Source organism: Camelus ferus, chromosome 19 (genome assembly GCF_009834535.1).
Source record: "Camelus ferus isolate YT-003-E chromosome 19, BCGSAC_Cfer_1.0, whole genome shotgun sequence".
Taxonomy (NCBI): Eukaryota; Metazoa; Chordata; class Mammalia; order Artiodactyla; family Camelidae; genus Camelus; species Camelus ferus.
In genome coordinates this window covers 33672042-33695855 of record NC_045714.1, presented here as the reverse complement: position 1 = coordinate 33695855, position 23814 = coordinate 33672042, and the positions used below count along the sequence as shown (strand labels likewise).

At 45.4% G+C, this 23814-nt stretch overlaps 1 protein-coding gene across 1 annotated transcript in view; it reads left to right on the top strand.

Annotated features, from left to right (window-relative positions):
- STK35 (serine/threonine kinase 35) overlaps nucleotides 1-5573 on the top strand; it is a 95902-nt gene extending 90329 nt beyond the window's left edge. The window contains exon 5 of the transcript XR_004313174.1: nucleotides 747-5573. The gene's annotated coding sequence lies outside the window, so the exon portion shown is untranslated. The remainder of the gene's footprint in view (nucleotides 1-746) is intronic.
- The last annotated feature ends 18241 nt before the right edge of the window (nucleotides 5574-23814 follow it).

Sequence of the window (23814 nt, the reverse complement as noted above, 5' to 3'; positions counted from 1 at the left end):
AGGCAAGGCTAGCCTCAGATGACTACATCAAAGAATTAAGACTAAGGAGTCTCAACAAAACAAAACAAAACAAAACACTACATCTTACAAAGACTTAGGTGGTCTTTATAATTGTGAAGGGAGATCAGCTACCTCCTCCCACAGGCAGATGTGAGACTGTGTAAGCAGCACCCTGACTGTGTCCTTTGTAACCCGATGGGCTCTTCCATCTGTAGTTGGACAGACCTGTTCCTTTCAAGATTGGTGATGTTATGTTTTCCTGGGAGGAGGGAGGAATGTTTCTGGAAAGAATTAGAAGACTATGTTTCCAATGTTAAAGCTCTAGAAAGAAAGTCAGTCCCTTTGGTGATGGGGCCATGCCTCATTTTTTAACCCCTGCTCACATTATCTTAGAAGGTGCAGCGACGACAAAAAACCCCGCCGTGTAGCACAAAAGGCCACCAACCCATCCCACCCGGCCCCAGCTCCCCACCCCCATTTATCTGAAACATGTGGGTTCTTGGGGGCCTTGGCAGGTAGCAGAGCAGAGCCAGTGCGAGGAACTATTGTTCCTCCCTGGGACACACCTTTATGACTGAGACCCCTTGAGCCAGGGCCTGGCTGGGAGGATGAGCAGATTCCTGAACTTGGGGATAATAAAGATCAGAGGTCCAGGGTGCATCACCCTTCACTCATCGCCTGTTAATTAGGGCTACTTTGGATTCTGGTTGGGTGTGGAAGATTCACCCTGCACCTCCTTTTTACAGGCTTTGTGATGGCCAGCCTTTGTTTCCTCTGTTGGGCCTCTGAAAAACCCCAGACCATCCGAGTATCAAGCAATCACAGAGTGACAGGCTGCCAGAGTGAATGGGCACTGAGAGAACACGCGGTCATCCCATGTGTGTGTTAGACGAGCAGCCTGGGCTGGGCGCTACCTGGCTGATACTCGCGGGACAGGTGGGGCTGGAACACACCTCACCTGCATCATACCTTTTTCTGAGAAGCTCTAGGCTTTTGTAAAACAAACATTGAACGCTATATCTTCCTTTGGAACTGCAACAGAGAGAGATTGGAGGATGGCCAGGAGCACAGAGAGGCCATGCAGATTTAGCTGTGGAGGGTACCTCCCACCCCATCTCCATCTGAGGGAGACGTGTCAGGGGTCCCCACAACCACCTCCAGTTTCAGTAATTTGCTAGGAGGACTCATAGGACTCAGCATAGAGTCATCCTTGTGGCTAAGATGTATTTCACAAAAGCAGAATCAGCCAAGGAAAAGGCTGCGTGGGGGGAAGCCCAGAGGAAACCAGGCCCAAGCTCCCAAGGTCCTCACCCAGTGGAGTCACACAGGATGTACTTAATTCCTCAGCCACACATGGTGACAACCTATGCTAAATGTTGTCGACCCAGGAAGCTCATTAGAGACATCGTCCCCAAGGTTTTTAGTGGGGCTGGTCACATAGACACCCTCTGCCTACCACGGACCAAAATTCCAGACTTTCAGAAGTGAAATACTATTCTGCATAAACCATATTGTTTGTACAAACAGTCTAGGCACACCTTTCTCGTCTAGGGAAAATCTCTTACCGGTGCAGGGACCTGTTTGCCAGTCAGGTTCCCAGATGTCAGCCAAGAGTCAACCTTGCAAAGCAGGCCTTTCTAAGGATAAGAAATCCCAGGCCTGCTGTCTTAACTCTTTTCACCACGGAAAGGAAATCACGTGCATCCTTTATTCTATTAGAACTTAGTGCCACCATCCACACAGTAAACGTGATTGTTTTTCATCATAAGTCCTGGACTCACGTTTCTAATGGTCGTCTCTACCTGCACCTCCAAAAATGAGCTCGTTAGCCCCCTCATTCTGTCCCCTTTCCTTGCAGACCTTCTGCAAGGGAACAGCACCCCCATTGCTCCATCACCAAAGTTTTCCTTACCTTCTACCTCCATCCTATGCTCCACAGCTAACCAGTTGCCAAGTCCTGAAGTTTCTACTGCTCAAAAGTCTCTCACACGTCTTTCTCATCCTTCCTGCTCCTTCCTTGGGTCAACTGTTGCCATCCTGCTCTAGAGCAGTGGCTTTTACTGAGTCCTTCAAAATAATCACTCTCTTTTTCTTCCCCCACCACTCTTCCATAATGCACTGCTGCCAGAGTTCTTTTCCACTTTTCTTTTTCTTAAACACGATTTTCTTTCACTTTTTGTCTTGAAGCAGTTTAAGATGGACTGAACTCCTTCTTTTATCTGGAAAACTAATGCAGCCACATGGTAAAAATGCAAATCGTTCCAAAGGGGATGCCATGAAAACTAAATTCTCTCACTTCCTAGTTCCAGTATCCTTCCCTAGAGGTTGGCAGTTGGCTGTGTACCCTTCCAGAATATTCCTCTGCTTGTACAAGTGTGTATATGCAGGGACGTCCTTGGAGCACATGTGTTTTCGACATCTCCACACCAACGGGAAGACGCTGTACACACGGTCCACACTCCACTCTCTTCGCTTCATGTTACCTTCGAGAGCTTTCCTTACCCGTACCTGCTGATCTGACGTTTTTTTTTTTAACACCAGAGTGTTCTATTTTATGAGTGTAATTTATTTAGTCAGTTCTCTCTTGATGGACATTTCAGTTATTTCTCAGATCTCGCTACTCTAAAGAGTTATCTTTGAAGACACAGATCTGATTTGTGTCTTCCCGAGCCCTTCCCCAGCTCAAGCATCTTAAATGACGTCCCCTGTTGACAGCTAGGCCTCTAGCTGGGAATCAGGGATGCAAACAGATCTGCCCGGGATTCCATGGAGGAAAATGATCATTGAACTGGTAAGTGCATAGAATTTTTTAATAATAAAACAACACAATTCTGTTATGGTGTAAAATACGGAACTTTCATGAATTTTTCAGATGGTGGTAGGAGATTTCAAAAGAAATTCATGGAGCCTCTTCAGGCTACACTCCCCTCAAAGGCTCCTGTTTTCCTTTCTTGTTTAAAGTACATTGGTGGGGAATCTTCTGAGGACCCAGTCAACAGGATACAGTCAGAACTTTCTGGCAGAGGTCTGAGACTGGGTCAGACGGAGCAGGGCCCACTGCTGGCTGCACTGGGGGCTCGGAGGGTGAAATTTTTGCTTCTCTGTCCAGACCTTTCTCAGTGTACAGGTGGGTCTGTGGGAAGATTGAAGTCTAGGGAATTATCATTTTAAAAATTTAAAAAATTTTAAAAATTATTATTATTTTTTAGTTCAAATAGCTAGTTGGAGGCTGACTGGAAGCAGTGTTTTTCCATGACATCACGCTGCCTCTGCTGCCCAATTCGGAATGAGGGAAACATACGCACAGACAAGTCCAGCCGGGGAAGAATTTATCTCACGTTGTTGTCTGTTCTGAACCATCACAGATTGGGTATCTTTCTCACTTCCATTTCCCTATCAACGATGCCAGCTCATGTTGACCCCTGCATATCTCTTAGTGCTTCCCTCTCTGATCGTTCTTGGTGGCCTGACACGGACTGCAGTGAGAGCAGGGAGCACTTTAGAAGCCAGAGGGCTCTGGCTGTGGTTCGCCAGCCTGCCAGGTGCTGGTGGGAGGACAGCGAGGACACAGAGCCTTCAGAATGGGAGTGAGTTTGCGGTGCTGTGGTTGCCGAGGTTCCGCGTTTGCACTAAGCCAACAGGAATGTAATGTACATGCTGCAGATTAGGAAGGAACAGGCCACCCACTCTTGCTCCAGGCTCCTCACCAGCTGCCCAGCCTGCTCACCAAGGCGCTGGTGTTCGGTGCCAAGGAACTAACATCAGCTTCCCAAGAAAGTGCTGCTTCCTTCCCTCAACAGGCCCTCTCTGCTTTCTGGGTGAAGTCCACTCGCGTTCGTGTTCCATCCCTGGGCCCGCCTGCCTTTCTCACCTTCTCTCCTGATCTCCCTCTATGAGCGCTCTGGCTCTGCCAAGAACATGCCCCACACTTTCTCCCTATCCTGTAGTGTTTGCTTACACCTTTCTTGTCCTCTGCCTCTGCTTGTTTGAAATCCTATAATTTTCCCAAGGCCTGGGAACCAGGCAGGCTGGGTTCCGCTGCATCTAAGAGAAGCTGCAGTGGCTGGACCAAACAGGGATTCATTTGTCTCAGGCAACAAGAAGTCCAGGGGCAGGCAGTCTAGGGCTGGCAAGGCAGCTTCATCCTGAATTCCCTCCAGGAACCAGGCCCTTTCTGTCTTCCCTGCTCCACCTGCCTGAGTGACAGCTGCTCATAACCCAAGTTCCAGGCAGGAAGAGAGACGTAGAAGTGGAGCTATCCTAGAAGAAACCTGCTTATACCTCATTGGCCAGAAAGGAGCCTCCTAGCCGCCCCAACTGCAAGGAAGTCAGGGGAGGTCTTTGGTTTTCTAGCCTCTAAGGGCCCCTGAGAAGGAAGCTGGAATGGGTGTTGAATGATTTAACCTGTTTTAAATATTGCCTCTTCCCTGAAGCCTTTTATTTTAAGCATCCTAAATTTCCTCTGCTTTTACCTGACTGATGTAAACCTGTTCAGAGCGCTCAGATGGTGCCTCATGTCATACAGTTATCTTCCCTTTTCTTATTGGTTATAAGCTTCTTAAGGATGATGAATGCGTCCTTCACATCCTTGTCTCCCTCGCAGCTTCTTTTGGATCAATTCGTGACTTCTGCTCCTTTCTCCTCCGTCCTTCCTCCTCCTTGCCCTTTCCTAAAATTCACATGTTAGACTTTCCACAAATGTGTGTTGATTTAAACTGAGTAGAATTAAAAGAGAGAATGTTGGTGTGAATATTGCAAAGCTGTTGGATGCGGGTGTTGGATTAGGAAGCCTGACTCTGACTCCTAGTTTTCCTGCGTGACTTTGAGTCACATGACCTTCTTACACCTTGGCTTCCTTATCTGCAAAAGTAGGGGATGGAATTAGATGGTCCCAAAGTTTTTCTTCTAGCTGTAAGAAACCAAGGACTCTTCTGAATGGACTTGATCAGCTGCCAGGAGGTAAAGCCTATTCAGGCCCAGAGAGAGCCAACAAAACAGGGGGCAGAGAAGTCCAGCACTTTCCCTCATTTCACAGTGAGTGGGCCAGCCAAGCCCAGAGGGGCAGAAAGGATGGAGACTGGGCCGGAGCAGCACAGATGAAAATCTGGGGGTAAGAGACTAGTTCCGTTGTCAGCAGGCAAGAGCAATCTGGGGAGATCATGGTTCAGGATAGAACCTGCACCATCTGATCCCCAAATCTGGAAGCCCTTCCGAACCTCACCTCCTGATGACGAGGAGGGCTTTCCCGAAAACCTCTTTTAGGTCTGGGGAAGGTAGAGACCCACATCTATCATCCTGTCCATTGGAACAGGTCACAGTGTGTCCATCAGTTTTATCAGTTTATCCCCACATGGGAGAGGGAAGCAAGACTTATGGGTTGAAGACCCAGGTCTGCCGTTGTGTTTTTCTGAACAAGTTAATTGTCCACCCTGGGCTTTGGGTTCCTATCAATAAATAGGCCCTGGCATACACCACTGATTTTTAGATCTTTAGCACTGAACAAAAGCAGATTAAAAGGTTGAAAAGATTCCTCAAGCAGCAAGCCATCTTTTTTTTAAATTGGAGTATAGTCAGTTACAATGTTGTATCCATTTCTGATGTACAGTGTAATGTTTCAGTCATACATATACATTCATGTATTTGCTTTCATATGCTTTTTCATAATAGGATACTACAAGATATTGAATATAGTTCCCTGTGCTAGACAGAAGATAACTTATTTTTTTTCTCTGTTTTATATGTAGTAGTTAATATTTGCAAATATTAAGCCATCCTCTTGGCAAGAAATACTTCTCAATCTGTAGATTCTCTGGAACATCTTGGAAGACGCCTGTGGCTGTAGGGAAAACCACGAGACTACGTGACCTTGGAGGCCCCTCCCTGCTTGCTGACTTTGCGCCTTTTCTGGTTATGGTTACAGCTTTTTTCTTTTCTCATATTTTCTGTCTACTGCAGTTTGACCCCGAGTATCAGCATTCTTAAAGAGATAACTGGGGTACCATCATAACTTGTGATTTCACGTCAGCATGTCTCACCTCTGTACATAGCTTGTGTCTGGTCATTCCTCAGTTTCTTTATGGAAGTTTTTAATTGCCTTTCCCCACCCCAAGAGTCTCCTTTGTCCTTGTCCCAGACACTCACTCATGAGATGCGATGACAAACTCACCTGTTCCTACTCCTGTCTCCAGGTAGAGTGAGTCACAGGCAGGCAGCGAAGCCGATGCTGAAAATGAGCCTCACATCTGGACGGGAGAGTTGATTCCACTCGGTGCCCCCACCCGAGAGTGGAAGCTGCTGACTTTAACATCTTATTTGCGTGGTCTCCTGGGGGAAAGACCTTGTAAGTTTGGTTTCACAATGACCTGCTAGACCAGTTTCACTAGGGTTCTGCACAATATGTGACTCCCCTTCCTCCCGTCTCGACTTACTAATAGCAATTGAAATGATGGCGATACTCAGCTATCATTTGCGGAGTGCCTATTAACTGACATCAGAGAAGGGAAGAGGGACATGGGGTGAAATCCAGAGGAAACCAGGCTCGGGTTTTTGGGAATGTTCTCAGACTCTCTCCCAGTCACGTATTTAATTCCTCCAGCAACAAACTTGACGACACATGAGAAATGTCATCTACCAAGGGACCTTACCCAAGCCTAAGGGTCCAAGGTTTTTGTCTGGGGTCAGTCCTGTGGGTTCCCTCTGCCTGGCAGGCACCCAAACTCCAGGCTCCCAGAAGGAAATCAGATGTTCAGCATGAACCACACTGTTTGTACAAACAGCTCAGTACAGTGAGCCATTCATCATCTCAGGACTGGTGAGAAACTACCCCAAACCCATGTTCCTCAAGGCCATCAGAGGGCCGGACTTTCTGAAACGGCAGTCTCAGACCTGCTACATCTATGCTTTTCTGCGCAATCCACCTCCTCAGTCTTTGGCCAAAGGCATCTTTGCAGCAAAATTATTACCCCTAGGAGCCCATGCAGCAGGGTGAGACCACACTGCAGGGCTGATCTCAGTCACGCTCTTCTGAGCTTCACCAGTTCAGGCCAAGCCGAGTAACCATAAATGTCTGTTTTAGAAATCCAGGTAGCTGTCTCTTTAAGTTTGAGTGTGAGCCTTTTTTACCTGTCAGAGGCAGCAGCTGAGTTGAGCACAGCTCTGGATAGTAAGTTGAAGCTGACCCAAAGGCTTCTGAGGGCTGAGGTGGTGACAGGAGGTGCAGCCCCAGAGGGTGCACATACAAGCCCTGCAAAGAAAGAGCTGACAGTTGTTGAGGTTCCCCAAGCAGGCCATCCATTAAGCAGGCAGTACCATATGTTTACAGGGCCTCCCAGTGTGGCCTCCCATCATGAGGCTTCCTCCTAAGGCCACCAGGTCCTTCCAGTTAATTCAGTTCAGTCCTCAGATTCGGAGGGACTGCCTGAGGCTGGCAGTTACAAGCGGTTTGCTCGTCTGTGACACCAGCTCACCCACCTGGCGAGTGGACAGCACCTGGAGGTGTTCTCCGTGGGCCGTGCAGAGCTGCCCACCCCTGCTGTCCCACAGTCTGTGCTGTCAGGGGTGATCAAGGCTTCGTGTGAGTTGAAAGCTTCCCAGCTGCTTGGAAAGGCAGCTCAGGGAGTTTTCCCTCAGAAAGAGGGGAAGCTTCCAGGGACAGTCCTGAAAAACGGAGCACTTGTGCTCCCCCGAGTCTCCCAAGTTGCTGAGGGTTTTGTTTTACCTTCTATTGTCTCAAACTCAGTGTGTCCCATTTAGTCATCATAACTTTACATATTAAAGTCAACTCTTACTGCTTCCCAAATCCTTCACCTGGAAGGGTTGTACGGGAGAGGGACAAAAGCATTCTCACAGAACACTTTTTAAAAAAATTTTAATTGAAGTACAGTCAGTTTACAATGTTGTGTCAATTTCTGGTATACAGCATAATGTTTCAGTTATATGTATACATGCAAATACTTGTTTTCATATTCTTTTTCACTATGGGTTACTACAAGGTATTAAATATCCTTCCCTGTGTTATACAGAAGAAATTTGTTGTATATCTATTTTATATGTAGTAGTTAGTATCTGCAAATCTCAAAATCCCAATGTATCTCTTCCCACCTCCTTTCCTTCCTGGTAACCATAAGTTTAATTTCTACGTCCATGAATCTGTTTCTGATTTGTAAATAAGTTCATTTGTGTGCTTGTTTTTTTTTTCAGATTCCACACATAAGTGATATCATACAGTATTTCTCTTTCTGGCCTTACTTCACTTAATATGACCATCTCCAGGTCCATTCATGTTGCTGCAAATGGTATTATTTTATTCTTTTTTATGGCTGAGTAGTATTCCATTGTATAAATATACCACAACTTCTTTATCCAGTCATCTGTTGATAGATATTTAGGTGGTTTCCATGTCTTGGCTATTGTAAATAGTGCTACTTTGAACATTGGGGTGCATGTATCTTTTTGAATTAGAGTTTCCTCCAGATATATGCCCAGGAGTGGGATTGCTGGATCATATGGTAAGTCTATTTTTCGTTTTTTGCAGAATCTTTTTATTCAACTGAATCAGAAAGGTAATCCTGTTCAAGAATTGGTCAGGATGAAATCCTGAATCTTCAGCAACTTTCAGAATGGGCTTACATAACTTCCCATCCTTTTCATCCTGCTCCTTTATCCTGCAAGCAGTGATTTCTGGAGCAGGCTCCATTTCATTGTCAACTTGCCTCCTAAGGTGTGGGCCCAGGAGAGGGGGAGGGCAGCCAGGCCATCGGTGAATCATTGAGAGATGAGCTAACCTGGGACCAGCAGCAAGGCATCTCTGAGAGTCCCATCCATCAGGAGAAGGCTGAGGGGGTCACAGGCCCTGGGATATGCTCTCTCCCATCTGGCAGCTGCCAGCCGGAATCTCAAGGTAGACTGCAGTCAGTCTCTGTATCACAAGTACGAAATATTACAGGAGCTCCATGTCAGATGGCCCCATCTGAACCTCAACCCTTTCCTGTGGACACATCATATGCGACCTAGATGGTTCAGCCAGAATCCATGACATTCTCATGTTTTAGGGCCCTTTATCTGCAGAGGTCCCAGAGTTCCCTGAGCACGGGTTTGCCTTCAGTTCAGCACAGCTCCAGCTGAGGCTGAAGAGGCCCAGAGCAGAGAGTATCAGATTTCAGGCAATTTAGGACTCCAAAAAGCCCAATGGTGTTTCTTTAGCAGCAAACAGGCTGACGCTGGAGGGCCAAAGGACTGGGTTCCAAGCCCAGTGACAAGCAAGAATTTCCCAAGCACTATCCGTCTTGTCATTCTTAGAGTCCACGTGGCCCCACTCAGAATATGCGCAGCAGGTGAGAAAACCACCAGTGTTTACAAGATCTGGTAGGATCCTGGTCATTAGCTACTAAAAACTGCTTTTTAAAACTCCAAAGTGTGTTTTCTGCTGCTGAGTGCCTCTGTTTTCATGTTGATTGTCTTTTCCCAGTGAAACCGAGGGCAGCCATCAGCTAGATTTCTTAACTGCTAACCTGCTTAATAAGTAATATCCCCTAACCTGCCTTCACTGACTAAGCTTGCTTTAATTGTTCTTGCAAGTGCATCCCCTCCAAGCTTCATGTCACTTAGACAATCTATCACAAGACTCCTCTAACTGCGCCCTGTAGGTAACACCTCTGAGGTATGGGTCACTGTAGAACTGGCTGATTAAGTTGTTTTCCAGAAACATGGAGCTAGTCTTGCCCAGTTCAAACCAGTAGAGACCACCAACCATTCAGCTGGGCCTGTGTGAGTGTCTACTGGATAACCTTTGACATCAGAAGCCAAAAATTCCACCCTCAGATCATGCTAATACCACCATTTTCTGAACATGCGTCCCAGGAAGAAGCATGTCACATACACCTGCGCAGAACACCGATGACGTCACCTTCTCCTTACCTACAGTCACCTTTCCCCACACCTCAGACCACCCTGCTTCTTTCTCCCATAAATATTCCAAGCTCCTCGCCTTCAGAAAGTGGATTTGAGACTTGTTTTCCCATCTCCTCTCTTGGCTGCTTTGTGAATAAACCCTTTGTCTGCTGCAAACCTCGGCGTCTCGGCGTCTGGCTTGCTGGGCATCTGCAAACGGACCTGGTTCCGTAACACCAGAGGCTCCAGGAGGCAAAAATCATAGTGAAAATCATCAGTGTGGAGATTTACTCTGCTTAATAGCCAAAGAGTTTAAATTCTAATTTACTCATCAGTGGCAAAAAAAAGCAAGGAAGTTGTGTTTCACTAATACGTTTTTTTGTTTGTTTGTTTGTTTGTTTTGCAGTTTCCCTAATTCGGATGACCCCTCTGGCATTGATGAAATTATAAAACTGTAACAGTTTTCTTCCATTTTTACCACACATCCAGATGCCATAGTCACAAAATACAAAGCCATTTAAAAAATTTCCCCTTCCCTTTTTTTCTCATTGCAAATTTACTCAAATCCCAAGCCGTAAATTGAGCAGTTACGTGGTTAATATTACAGCTGTCAGGAGATCTTGGCTAGAATGCCAGGGGGGATGTGTGCTTGCAAAATTGTCTGCCTTGTCCCTACTTCTGTATTTTCTCTAGTTTATCTAAATTTTGCTCCTGGGGACCAATTTTCCCTCCCCCTTAGTGGAGAGAACATTGCAAATGTCTACCTTTTTAGCCCACCTGTTTTCATGCCGGTTAAAACATGACAGACAAAAATTCCAGACTCCCAGAAGGAAAGCATCAACCACGTGGTTCCTACAACAGTTTAGCACAGCGAGCCATTCTTTCCATTTACAGAATGATGGAAACCAACCCAAAATCGAAGTTCCCAGACTTATAGTTGTAGAATGTGACTAAAATCATAATTTTCACCCAGTGAGCACATCTGTATAACAATCACCTAGATCAAGAAAAAAAACTGCAGAAATCCTAAAGCCCCACTTGTGTCTCCTTCAAGTCATGAATCCCTTTCCCCAAGGGTAACCACTTTCGTGACTGCTAACACCATAACCTGTCTGTTCTTGAACTTTGCATGAATGGGATTATATAGCATAGAGGCTTTTCTGTCTGGCTTTTTCTCTTATCATGATGTACGTGAAACTTGTTCACGATGTTGGGCATCATTGGTTCAGTTTAATTGCTATATAATATTCTATTTGTATAAATAAACAATTTATCCATGGTGATGTTGATGAAAATCTGGGTTTTTTCCAATCGTTGCTCTGAACATTCTAGTACATACCTTGGTGAATGTATGAATATAATTCTGTTGGGTATATATCTGGGAGGGGAATTGCTGAGTCATTAGATATAAATATGTTCATTTGACTCAATGCCACCAAACATTGTTTCGAGCATCATTGTGTTCTGTTCTACACACCCACAAGCAGTGGGTGAGCATTTTAGTGGCTGCACATCCATGTTAATCTTTGCTATTGTCTGTCCCTTTCATTTTAGCCATTCTGGTGGGTGGGAGTGGTATTCTCTTGTGATTGTAGTTTGTATTTCCTGATGACAAATGAAATTGAGCACTTTCTTCAATAGGCTTAATTGCCATTTGGATATCCTGTTTCGTGAAGGATTTGTTCACGGTTTTTTCTGCTTTCTCTGTTGGATTGTCTGTTTCCCTTTCAGTTTTTACCTTTTTAAAAGCAGATCAAAAAGGCAGACAAGGGAAACAGGGATGGGGAAAAACTGATTATTGGTCACTGCTCTATGTCCGACACTGTGCAGACTTGTGTCATTAATTAATTAATAATTACAAAGCCTGCTAAATCAACGTCATATCTTTTTACAGATCCAAATAAAGCGCCTACTCTATTGCCTGGCATGGTCGTTGGCACTGGAGACACAGTGAAAGTCATGATCGAGGTGGTCCCTCCTATGGCATTTGTAGGGGAGAGTCAGGTAAAGAGCAGTTACAGTATGTCATGTGGCTATCACAGGAAAAGCTCAGAGTTCTGTGCAAGCACTTAGATGGGTCCTAACTCAGACCTGGCGAAGTCAGGGAGGACTTGGTGAAGGAACAGAGAGGACCTGGAGTGACCGGCACAGGATATGAGGATGCCGGTGGTCGGTTGGAAAGATGATAAATGATGCAGAAGAGGTAGGCAGACAGCAGAAACCTGGTGGGCCTGATAAGAAGTTTGGATTTATCTTAGGATTGGTGGGGAGGTTTTACACGATGGGATAAGAGCATCAGATGTCCCAGTTCTGAGGAAGACTTGGCTAGAAGCGAGATCAGCTGGGGGCTTGGCCATGACCCAGAGCAACATGAACAGCAGCCCGAATGAGGATAGTGTCGGGGGAAAGAGAAATGGAATTCAAGAAATCAGTGTAGGAGTGGGCAGGACTTGGTGACTGGTGGGCTGTTGGGGGAAAGGGAGAGTTAGAAGTATCCAGAGTAGAGGGTTTGTCTTGGGCAGCATTGTTGTTCCGGTACCGCTGTCGACTCAGTTGCCCAGAAGAGAGAATGGAAGTTCACAGAAGTAGCTTATCCAAGGTTGATCAGCTCATAAATTGTAGAGCTGGGGCTCAAACGCATCCCTGTTTGACAACTTCCTGATTCTACTGACTTCAAAATTTTCCTGTTCCGGATTGTTGGACAACAGTCATAAACAGCTTTGGCCAGAGTCCATGGGAGATGTAAGCTTCAGCAGTCCATTTGAAGGAAATATTAAGAACCTCCCCACCCAGTCCTCTGGTGCAAAGAGCTATTTGTTATCCTCAAAGGCAGCCTGGGTCGTGGAAGCATCACTAGCCTGGGTTGGGAGACATGAGTTCAAGTTCTGGTTCTGGGACACCACAAACCTTCTCTGGGCCTCGGTTTCCTAGTCTGGGAATTAATGAACTGGACTAGCTGACTTCTATCAGCCATCTCAGCATTGGCTCCTAAGAGTCTACATGGCTGGGGTGCAGGGAATGTGCTTAAACATGTAGGGCTGTAGGCTAGAGAAATTCTGGAGAACATTTAGTTGGACTTTCAAAATGATATGTTATCCTCTTCTAAAGGGGCCCCAGCTGTGACCCATGTAACGTGGGGCATGCACAGACCCAGGACACGTCGATCAAATGAGAATCTGTGTGTGGGGCTGCAGAGAGGAATCTCTGAGCACTTTCCAGTGGTCAGTGTGTAATGAGGATGGAGTGCCGCTGCCTTAGAGGACACTAGGAAATCACCGAGGTCAGTGTCACCCACAGGAATGTCAGGGGCTTCCACAGAAGAGGAATCAGCCCTGTGAAGAGTCAGGCATTCCAGAGCAGGGAGGGAAGTGAACACATGGCTGTGAGTTAATCTTGACTCTGTCTCTAAAACGTGTTCCTGGTGCCACTGGTAAAGGCTTCACAGGGAGCATGAAGCCAGAGTTCAAGCCTTTCGCCTAGTGGCTCCTCGCCCTCAGTCTCGTCAAAGCACCTTCCCATCTCTGCTCCTCGCAGCATCAGACATGGCACTGCTGTTCTCATCAGGCTCAGAGGGTGAAGGCACTTGCTACAAATCGCACGAGAGAAGAAGCCAGAAAATACTCTTGAGTCTTTTGGAGTAACGCAAGATTATGTCTGGTCAAGAGCTGGGGACTTCATGAGAGAGAAGTGCTCTGCTCTTAAAAACACCTTCAAGTTCATCAGTAAGAACCTGTTAACAAACACATATGCCTGCCCACTCCGCTGGGCACTCATATTCCACCATGAGATGCGAAGATTTGACCATCAGCCTCCAGATCAAAGGAGGTGACAGACAAACATGCAACCACCGTGCAGTGTGAGAGGCTCTGGGAGCCCAGAGAAGGGCTCTTAAAGCTCAGGCCGGGCATTCTAGAAGGCTTCCTGGAGGAGCTGGCGCTTGAGATGATTTTTGAAGGATAGGTTTGAGTTATCCAGGTAGAACGGTATGTGTGGATGTGTAAGGGAGGTATCGATGCCATTACAGTGTTTTTTTTTTAAGGTCTAAAGCCCTTAGACGTGCATTATTTCATTTGGTGCTGATACGATGCCGGTTGGGAAATTCACAGATTGATAGTTTCTTTTGGACCCCTGACCCTCAAGGGACTAGGATGGGAGGCTACCCTCCCCATCGCAGTAGAATCAGGGGTCCTCCCTTGACAAACACAGTGGTTATGGAAGGAGCCTTCTCTGCTGCTGGCATCTCTAGCCATTATCCCCCTCAGTCTCTCTAGTAACTTACGTAATAGATGAAATTTTCTCCACTTTACGGAGAAGGGAACCAAGGCTCAGAGAGACTGACTTCTCCACTGACAGTTGTGTCCTAAAGACTAAGCAAGCGCAGCGTCTTTAACACTTCCTGGACTCAGGTGAAGACGTTAATAAGCAGTCCTTCTAAAGCAAGGCTTCCTTCCTTTGACGACATCTGCCTGCTCTGCTCAGGAGGGATTACGATCATGACCCACTCCCTGTTTAATCCTGGTTGTTTGGCTATGAGATTGTTTTAATTTGTCTATGGATAATCATAATCATGTCATCTTAGCAAGCTTCTTTTATGACTGCTTAACGCATGTCACAGCAGAGCTGATGCTGTCCAGGGCTTAAGCAGAATGTCAGCTTGATCTTTTCAGTTGTATGTCAAGCAGTGACCCAGAGAGGTAGGTACTGAACCTTGCCAGGCACTCCCCACGTTTTCCAGGAAGTGCTAGTAGATTCCAAAACACTCAGTAGATCCCAGGGATAGGGGTCTGTGTGGCCAAGATAATTTATTGCCAGTGGATCACAGCAGAATGTGGAGATTCGTGAAGGATGTGTCCTCTTTCAGAATAACGTTTTGCCAGTCAGCCTTTTAAAAAATTAGATAATTTTAGAAGTTTCCTTGCAACTAAAATAGAGGTTTCTCCAGTATGAAGAGAAAAACCATAGCTGCAAATTTTATATTAATGGGAAAACTACCATTTAATTCTGGAGAAAAGAGGGAGACTTTAATTTTTTTAGAAATTAGGTGTAATTTACATGCAATGCAATGCACCCTGTTTAATAAGCACTTCTCCAAGTTTTGACAAATGCACACAGCCATAGCAGCACACTACAATGCAGGCATAGAACAGTTCCATCCCCCACCCAACCCCCAGATTTTTTCCTGTCCCTTTATAGCCAACCCCTCCCACCACCCTTCACCCCTGATAACCACCGATCTGTTTCCTGTCCCTATAGGTTTGCCGTTTCTGTTACATATCATAATGGACTCATGCTGAAGTAGCTTTTGAGAGACTTTTCACTGCATGCTTTCTCATATCTCTTTAATTTTGTACCATATGTGTACATTACTTATTCAAGAGACAGATACTATTTTTGGAAAATAAAAATCACACCTCTGAATAATCCATGTTAAAGAGGAAAGCCAATAAAATTCTCAAATACTTAGAACTGAATAATATGAAAGTATTAATGAAGAATCACCAGTGAAATGGGTTTTGATACTATCACACACAATGGAAGTGATCAAAACCCATGGATGCTACAAAAGTGCTACTTGGAGGAAAATTTATAACCTCAAGTGCATTTAATAGAAAACAAAGATTTTTTTCAAAGAAACTAAAGTGCTTTAAGAGCCAGAGACAGAAAACTAGGTAAACCCGAATAAACTGAATATAAATAATTGAGATAATTGTTGAATAATTAACAAATAAAGACAAAAAATAAATGACAATAATAAAGATACATATGATTTGTAGATTGATGCACAAACCAACTGAAGGTGGAGGAATGAACATTGGGCTTAATACCTTTGAGCCTCAGTTTCCTCACCTCTCAGATGGCAATACCAATGCTAGCCTCTGTCCAGCAGTCAGTAGGACTTCCATCGATAAGAATTTGGCCATGATGGCACCTCCCTTTCAGTGTCCATCAACATAAAAGATAATTACAGCTGGGATTATGGCATGCCATCAAGGATGTTTCCCATCAGGATATTACATCTGTATTCCCTTACCTAGAGTCCTTTCCTCTCTCCTACTTCTTACATCTTTCCTTTCCTCCTCTACTATTGACCTGTGCACAGCAGGAAAAGGGACCTGAGCCCTCAGTCAGGCCGGGGGAGCTCACACCCTGAATTCTGGAGGCCCTGCGATATAAGCTAAAGCCCTGCATTCAGAGGCCAGGGTTTCCAACCACATCTACCACCTTCGAGGTGCGTGTGATCATGCGCAGACCTCTTAATCGCTTTGAGTTGTGTGTCTGTATCCATCACGTGGGATCATAATCATGCCCAAATTACAGGGCTTTTATGAGAACCAAGTGAGAGGATACATGTGAAAGTATTCTATAAATTGCCAAGTGCTATAAAAACGTCAGTTATTATGATAATTATTTTTTATTAAAACTTATTCACCAAGAGCACACTCCAGAAATACTTCCCTGGTTCACAGTGTGACTTCCATGCTTGTGGCTGTTGGGATTGGGGTGGTGGTTCTTCTGATTAGATGCCTGGCTTCCCGGGTTGGCCGACCAGCTGCCCAACCAACCACCAATCCTTCAGGGGATTTCCCAGCTTTCCAGGGACATGGTTAAGAAGTCTGCAAGCGAAACTTCAGGTAAAGGATTAAGGTAGAGAAAAGAGGGAGGAATTTTTTTGTTATTGCCAAGAAAGTAAGTTACCCTTAACTTTATTCCTAGGTTCTTAGCTAGCCTGAAAAAAAGAATTTTTACTGAAAGGAGACAGGAGACGTCATATATAATTCTTTTTTTCTTTTTTTTTTTTTTAGTTTTTAAAGCTTTTATTCTTTTTTTGGTTTGACATAATGATTTGATATTTTTATACACTACAAAATAATCACCATGATTCCGAGTAGTTACCATCTGTCACCATACAAAGTTATTACACTATTACTGACTGTCTTCCTTAGGCTGGACATTACATCCTGTGACTTTATCTTCCTCACCTTTTTTTACTCATCCTGCCCCAAACCCCCAGTATATGATTCTTTTTCTAAAGCCTCTATAGACTAGTGCTGTCCAATACAAGCCACAAAGCAACGCCATAAACGGAATTTAAAATTTAAAACTTTCTAGTAGCCAAGTTAAAAAAGAAACCAATACATTTGCTTTTAGTGATATTTTATTTAACCTAGTATAGCCAAACTGTTATTTGTTGAACATGGGAATATTTTAGAATATTTTCACACTAATCCTTCAAAATATGAGATTCGTTTATAACCCACTGATTGGACCCAATACGTTTCAAGTACTCGGTGGCCACAGGTGACTTCTGGCTGTCTTATTGGACAGTGAGGACTAGAACTTAGACTTGAGGAAAGGAACCTTGTTTCTGAAGGGTAGCAGATATGGCGTGGATCTAAATAGCTTCTTGCAGAGCACAGTCAGGGGAGAAAAACGAATACCAGATTTGAGTTCATTCAGTCATTCATTTATCAAATATTTCTTTATTAAGCATCTACTTTGTGCCAAGTGCTGTGATTTTGGCTCTGTACCCAACTCACTTGATGACTTTGCACAAGTCATTTCTCAGGGCTTCAGACTCCCTGTTCCACCTATGACAAAATGAAGGTACCATATAAGGAAGGAGAGAAATGTTTGCACCAGCTGGAGGAAAATGCATCTGGAAACCATTAGCTTACTGGTGGAGTTTTGAAAGGCCATCAGTACCAGTCCCTTTCATTGGCTGTTTGATGGAGAGCTCACAGCCCCTGGATAATGACTTTCAAAACTTGATCAACCCCGTAGGATTTTACTGGAGGAATTAATCACTTATGCATGGAAACAGCTTATCCAGGGAAATGGTGATTTGTCACACTGTTGGTATCACCCAGGACCCCGATTTCTTCACCTGTGTCTTATTGACCATCCTTATAGGGAGGTTCTAAGGAAGAACTAATAAAACAAGTCATAAATTCCTTTGTGACACCAAACGCTTTCTAAATGCTAAGTAATTCTTCCTGTCAATCAGTAGGTCCAACTGTGGGAAGGTGTCCAGGAGGTGTTGCAAGGAGTGATACTGGGACTATCTTAGTACTGTCATCAAGGCTTGGAACTAAAGTCACCCACATTCACTCGTCTGTGGCCATGACTTAGAATGACTTCAACTTAAACAAAAAAAGGAAACAGAGCTGCACTTCCTGGTAACAGGGTGGCATCAGCCACACAGCTGGGCTATCAGGTGAAATCTGTTTTCAGCTTCTGTGTGGGGAGAATGATTCTCCTCAGGTATTTAGAAAGAGGGGGAAATGACTCTTAGGAAATAGAAATGTTGGAAACTTATTAAGTAGATAACAATCAGATAATCAGAGACCATCTCTGGTGGTTGTGGCCCAGGTCAGCTTTGGTAATCAGGGAGCACGGGGACAGGCAGGCTTGACAGTGGCTAATGCAAGTTCAGGTGGTAAGCACGGAAAAATAATTCCTGGCGTTGGTAAGTGGCCTTTAACTTGGCAAAGCGCTTTTGCAACATTGTCTCATCGGAGCATCCCAACAACTCTGCAGGGTAAGATCAGGAGACAATTCCATAGTGGGTGGCAAAGATGTCTTTAAGAGTAATAGATTTTTGTTGTGTTTTTGCCTCTCATCACTACATTGTGCTGCGTTCCTAAGCATCCCCAGGACAGAAAAGTGGCCCTGATGCCTTATACAACCCAAAGCATGTGAGGAGCTTCTTAGCTTTGTGTCTAGAGAGATTCCTGCAGTTAAGCAGACTTTCAGCTAACAGAAGAGAATGCGAGCATGGAAGGAGGTTACTTTCTGTTCACTCATGAATGTGCTGATTTTACACTTTGGACAGGGTAGAAAGAAGGACAATAGCTATGCTAGTCTACCCTATATCCAGTGGTTTCAGCCACAAAAAATGTAGGACCATTCTAAGAAACACGTCCCTAGACCTGAATGTAATAGGCTTTAAAGGTAAAAATATTCTAGATCCCATCTTATATAAAACAACCCCTTCTCTTCCCAATGCACTTTATGAAACTTTATTTTAAATTGAAGTATAGTCAGTTATAATGTGTCAATTTCTGGGGTACAGCATAATGTTTCAGTCATACATATATTCGTTTTCATATTCTTTTTCATTATAGGTTACAAGACATTGAATATAGTTCCTTGTGCTATACAGAAGAAATTAGTTTTTTAATCTATTTTACATATAGTAGTTAATATTTTTAAATTTCAAACTCCTAATTTATCTCTTCCTACCCTCCTTCTCCCCCGTAATCATAGGTTTGTTTACCATGTCTGTGTGTCTATTTCTGTTTTGTAGATAACTTCATTAGTGTCTTCTTTGAAAATTTTTTCAGACATATCTCAACAATTCATACATGTAGTGGTTCCACAAGTAGAGAGAGTTATTACTTCTTGCATACAGTGCTTTGTTGAGTGAATGAATTAATAAATCTCTATTTTACAGATGAGAAAACTGAGGTCCAAAGTAGTTGAGCGATTTGTTCCGGTGTGAGACCCAAGACGGAATCCCTTATTTTCTGAGTTCAAGTCTGATCACGTTCCTATACCAATTCCCCCTTGAGGTCTAGTTTCTGAATCTGCACCATGGAATATCACTAGGGCAAACAGTCAGGCTTTCCATGACATAAGGATTTGGGGGTATCTCAAGTCTTGCCAATCATTCCTGATCATTTACATGTCTGTAAATTCAATCATTATTCACTCTCTCTGGAAGAGCAATAAAAAGACCAAATTGGCATTCTGCTCTGCAAACAGCCCAAGGCAGACTGAAGATGGCAGTGAACAGTAGCCAAATTTCTAATCATCTCATCAGGAAACCAAAGCAGAGGAATTAATCCATGAACCATTAATCACAAGCGTAAAATAATGGCAGCTTGGCAAAGAAAGTGGGGAAAATACACACACTTAAAAAACACGTACACACTTTAAAAAAAAAAAAACCCAAGCAGCTCCTGGTGCTGAAATCTCAGTTTATGAGACAGATGTCTCCACCAAAAAGATAGTGCTTATTTATTCTCCAGGAATTTCAAGAGTGAATAGAGAAATCTTAAAAGAAGTTCAGAACTCCAGGTGTTTTATTCATAAGCCCCCAGAGAAGAATGACGGTTGGTGGTGAGGGAAAGGATGCGATTTCTATAAATGCAGAGGGGTTCGGAGAAATGTTTTCTTTCAGAGAAGATTCAGGCACTACTGGACAACCTCTAACCAAAAGGGCAAGCATCTTATCAGGAATTTTCTAGGATTCAAGTCTCCAAATTGAAAGGGCCCTTAAATTGACCATCTAGTGTAACCCTCTTGCCCCTGGCTGGTTGGCCAACTGTTTCCAAAACCCTCTGTCACGGTCATTGAGCCTCCACTTGTCCCTCAGTGGTGGAGAGATCCACCATCCTCTGAAGTACTGCTTCTCTCTGAGTTCTGGAAGTTGCTGCCCTTATGTTGAAGTCAAACCTGCCACCCAGGTGCTTCTCCACTGGAGCTGGTTCCAAACAAAGCTAATTCCTCTTCAGTGTGATAGCCCAGCCTAACAACTACTCAAGACCATGACCGTGATCCTTCTGTCTCACGCAGCTACGCATCGCTATACCATACTGAATGTCTCCAGTCAGACAGTGGTCCTCAAAAACACTCCAAGAAGAACTGGGCTTCCAGACCCACTATCATCATGGCCACCCTCCTGGCCGAATTTCAGAACTGAAGCTGGCCTCCAGAGATGGTTGGAACAGCGGAGGGCACTTCCTCTAGGACAGTTGCTCGACACCGACCTCTGACCTCAGCAGATGCCCACTAAAGAGGGGAAGACGGCAGAATGGAAAGATGGTTGGGAGCTTTAGAACTGCTAGGGTCCACAGCCTGGGACTGTTCTGCGTTGTCAAGGCAACAGGCAGCACCGTGTCAACACCTCAGCGCTGGAGCAATCAGGGCCCGGCCTGTGCCTGTGGCTGTGAGCCCAGTGGAGGCTCCCTGAGGGCAGCTGGCTCTCCCTCCTGCAGCTCAGACAGCAGCCCCGTCAGGCCCACTCTTGCCCCAGCAAGTTAGTTGTAATTTAATTTACATTTTGCTAGCAGCACGGCCTGCCCTTCCTGGGCCTTGAGTCTCTCAAACACGGGTTCTACAGCCTCAAGAGAGAAAATGCGCCCCGTTCATGGCCAGGGGTAAGAGGCAGTGGGGCGTCAGCCGCGCCTTCACCCTTGACATGAAGCGCTCTTCCACGGAGTGTTCACAGAACTTTAGAGCTAAAATCAACATCACAAACCCAACTTCTTCCTTCTTGTGATGAGGAGACAGGCCCAGAGAGGGGACGTGCCCACCCCCTTTCCTAGTTCACGCAATGCCATAAAGGCAGAGTCCAGGGCAGCCAGTCTTGCTTTTTTCTCAAATCTACAGCGAAGCCTCCATCGCGGGAGGCACAGGGCGTGGGCGCTCCACTTCCTTCACCTGCCCCCCCACACGTGGGAGGCAGGCTCTCAAACACTGCATTTTGATTTCCCACCTCAAGCAGCGTAAGTATCACGCCGCACGTGAGCCATGGGCTGACACACTGTGCTGGGTCTCAGTGGCAGCAGCCCTTGGCCTCCAGAATTCACCCTCCACTGGCAAAGTGTGGTTTGGATGAATTAGTCACCACACTCTTCTTTCCAGCTCTGGCTTTCCATGACTGTTCCATGCTCAGGCCAGAAATGTTCAGCTTACATTGCAGAAGGATTTCAACCACTGTTAGCAGAATTCATAAGGAATCTGTATCTCTGCCAACTGCATCTTTTAATGTTACAAGAGGAGGAAGGGTTTTGAGGATGTGACTGGAAAGCTGGAGGCAGCCTTGCTGGTCATGGTGGATGAGGGCTGGGGGCAGAGGCTCCAGGTTGTCGTGGGCTCACAGGAGCCGAGTCCTTGAAGCTGTTCAGTCTCCAAGCAAGTCTTCCCAGTGCCCTGAGCCCGGTGCCAGGGCAGTCCTGTGTGCTGCCACCGTGTCACCAATGCTATCACCGCACTGCCGGTGGCTCCCTCTCCACTGTGTCATGCTTATCCCGTGGTGAGCTTTTATCTCATTCCCAGTGACTGATGACATGGCAGAGCCTCTCCACGGAGACAGGACGGCAGGGCAGGAGTGAGGCTGCGGGGCTGCGAATGACCCTGCTTGTCGCATTACTTGCACAGATCTCCTGCTTCCCTTTTTATACTTAAAATACAGGAGTCTGTTTAGATGACTTTTTTCCAAAATGTTCTGAAAACACTAGTTTCTTGGGTATTTTGAAGGAAAATAAACAGTCATTTGGATGATGTGGCACAGGACAGCTTCCCCTTGGAGACTCAGGGACACATTCGAATATAAAAGAAACCCCAGTGTAAAGACATCCATTTAATTTATTTTAAACCAACTTTCTCCAAAATCTTCTGGCTTTGTCCTCCTCCCTGAGGCACTGGTGTTGTGAAACATGCAGCCTGAGAGATCCTGAATCTGATGCTTTCCAAGCCCCTTTGTCATACATCTCATCTAGGGATGAGGGAGCCTGATGTAGTGAAAAGACAATGGGCTTTGGAGTCAGACAAACTCGGGTTTGAATCATGGCCCTGCCTTTTAGTAGCTGTGTGGCTTTCAACAAGTTCCTTAACTTTCCAGACTTGGATTCCCTCACCTGCATGAGGAACATGATTACACCTACTTGTTAAGGTCACAGGCTGCTGAGAGTATGAAATGAGACAACAGATGTCCAATGTTTCACACAGTGTTTGACACACTGCAGACCCATAATAAATATTGGTTCCTTTATCCCATTACTCCCGACACTGTTCTTCCACCTCACCCCCCACGTCCCCCAAACCCAGAGCCAGCCACTGGCGGGGCAGAGCACGGAGCAGAAGGGCCACTGAGTCTAAGAAGTCTGCACGTGACCCTGACGGTGCTCTCTCCGTTTCAGGGAAGGGCTGCACCCCAGCAGCATAAGGCCAAGGGGCCGAGGTGGTACATGGCAGAGAACCCCACCCTTCTCTGCCAAGCACGTGTGTCCTCTCTGTGTTAGGCAACCAGACGCTGTTGGAGAAAAGAGAAGATGAAAGAAGGCTTTCAAACGGTTCCCAGGTGAATACCCACTGTCATAATTCAACCACTGAAAAGAGCAAACCCTTCTCAAGTCCCACCTTAAGGGCAAAGCCTTGGCCTGTTTGCTGGGCAAGAAGCCGGAACAAAAGCGGTGACCTGAGTGATGGCAGCACCAAGGGCAGCGTTCAGGGTGGCTTCGAGGAGCCTTAGCACCAGGACAGGTGTGGCGGGATCTGCACTTGGAGCAGAGCCATCCCTTGACAAACACAAATCAAGCACCAGGCTTGTGCCAGACACAGGGCTTGATGGTGGCGGAGGAAACCGGGCGTCCGCCTGGGAGGCAGGAATGGGCAATGGGGCGTGACTCTTCATAGGGGCTGAACGAGCTGGTTGGGCCAAACGCATGGGACTTGGTGGATGTTTTCATACAGCTCTTTTCTTCTTCTCTTTCCCCTGTAGGGCGGTATCAGGAGAAAGACATGGGCCTTAGAGACATGTGGCTCCAGGGCTTCCTCCCTCTTGCTAGTCTCATGACCTTGAACAAGTTACTTACCCCCCTACCCCTCTGAGCCTTAGCTTCCTCGTGGGTAGGAGAGAGAGCCTCGTCCCTACCTCCCAGAGACACTGCAGAGACACAATGAGCTAATCTAGATGGATCCGGAAGTGTGGCCATGTAACTATGACATGGAGACAAGTATATTTAAACTGTAATAGTTATAGGCTTATTTAAATATGCATTAGAAAAATAATTAACATACCAAACCCTTTTATAGATGATAATGACGGGTAGGAGGCTAAAGTAGGTACCTAAGTTAAAGAAAATAAAGAAAAGGGAGTTGATTTAAAGAAAAATACTAAGTAAATAATGATCCAGCTGG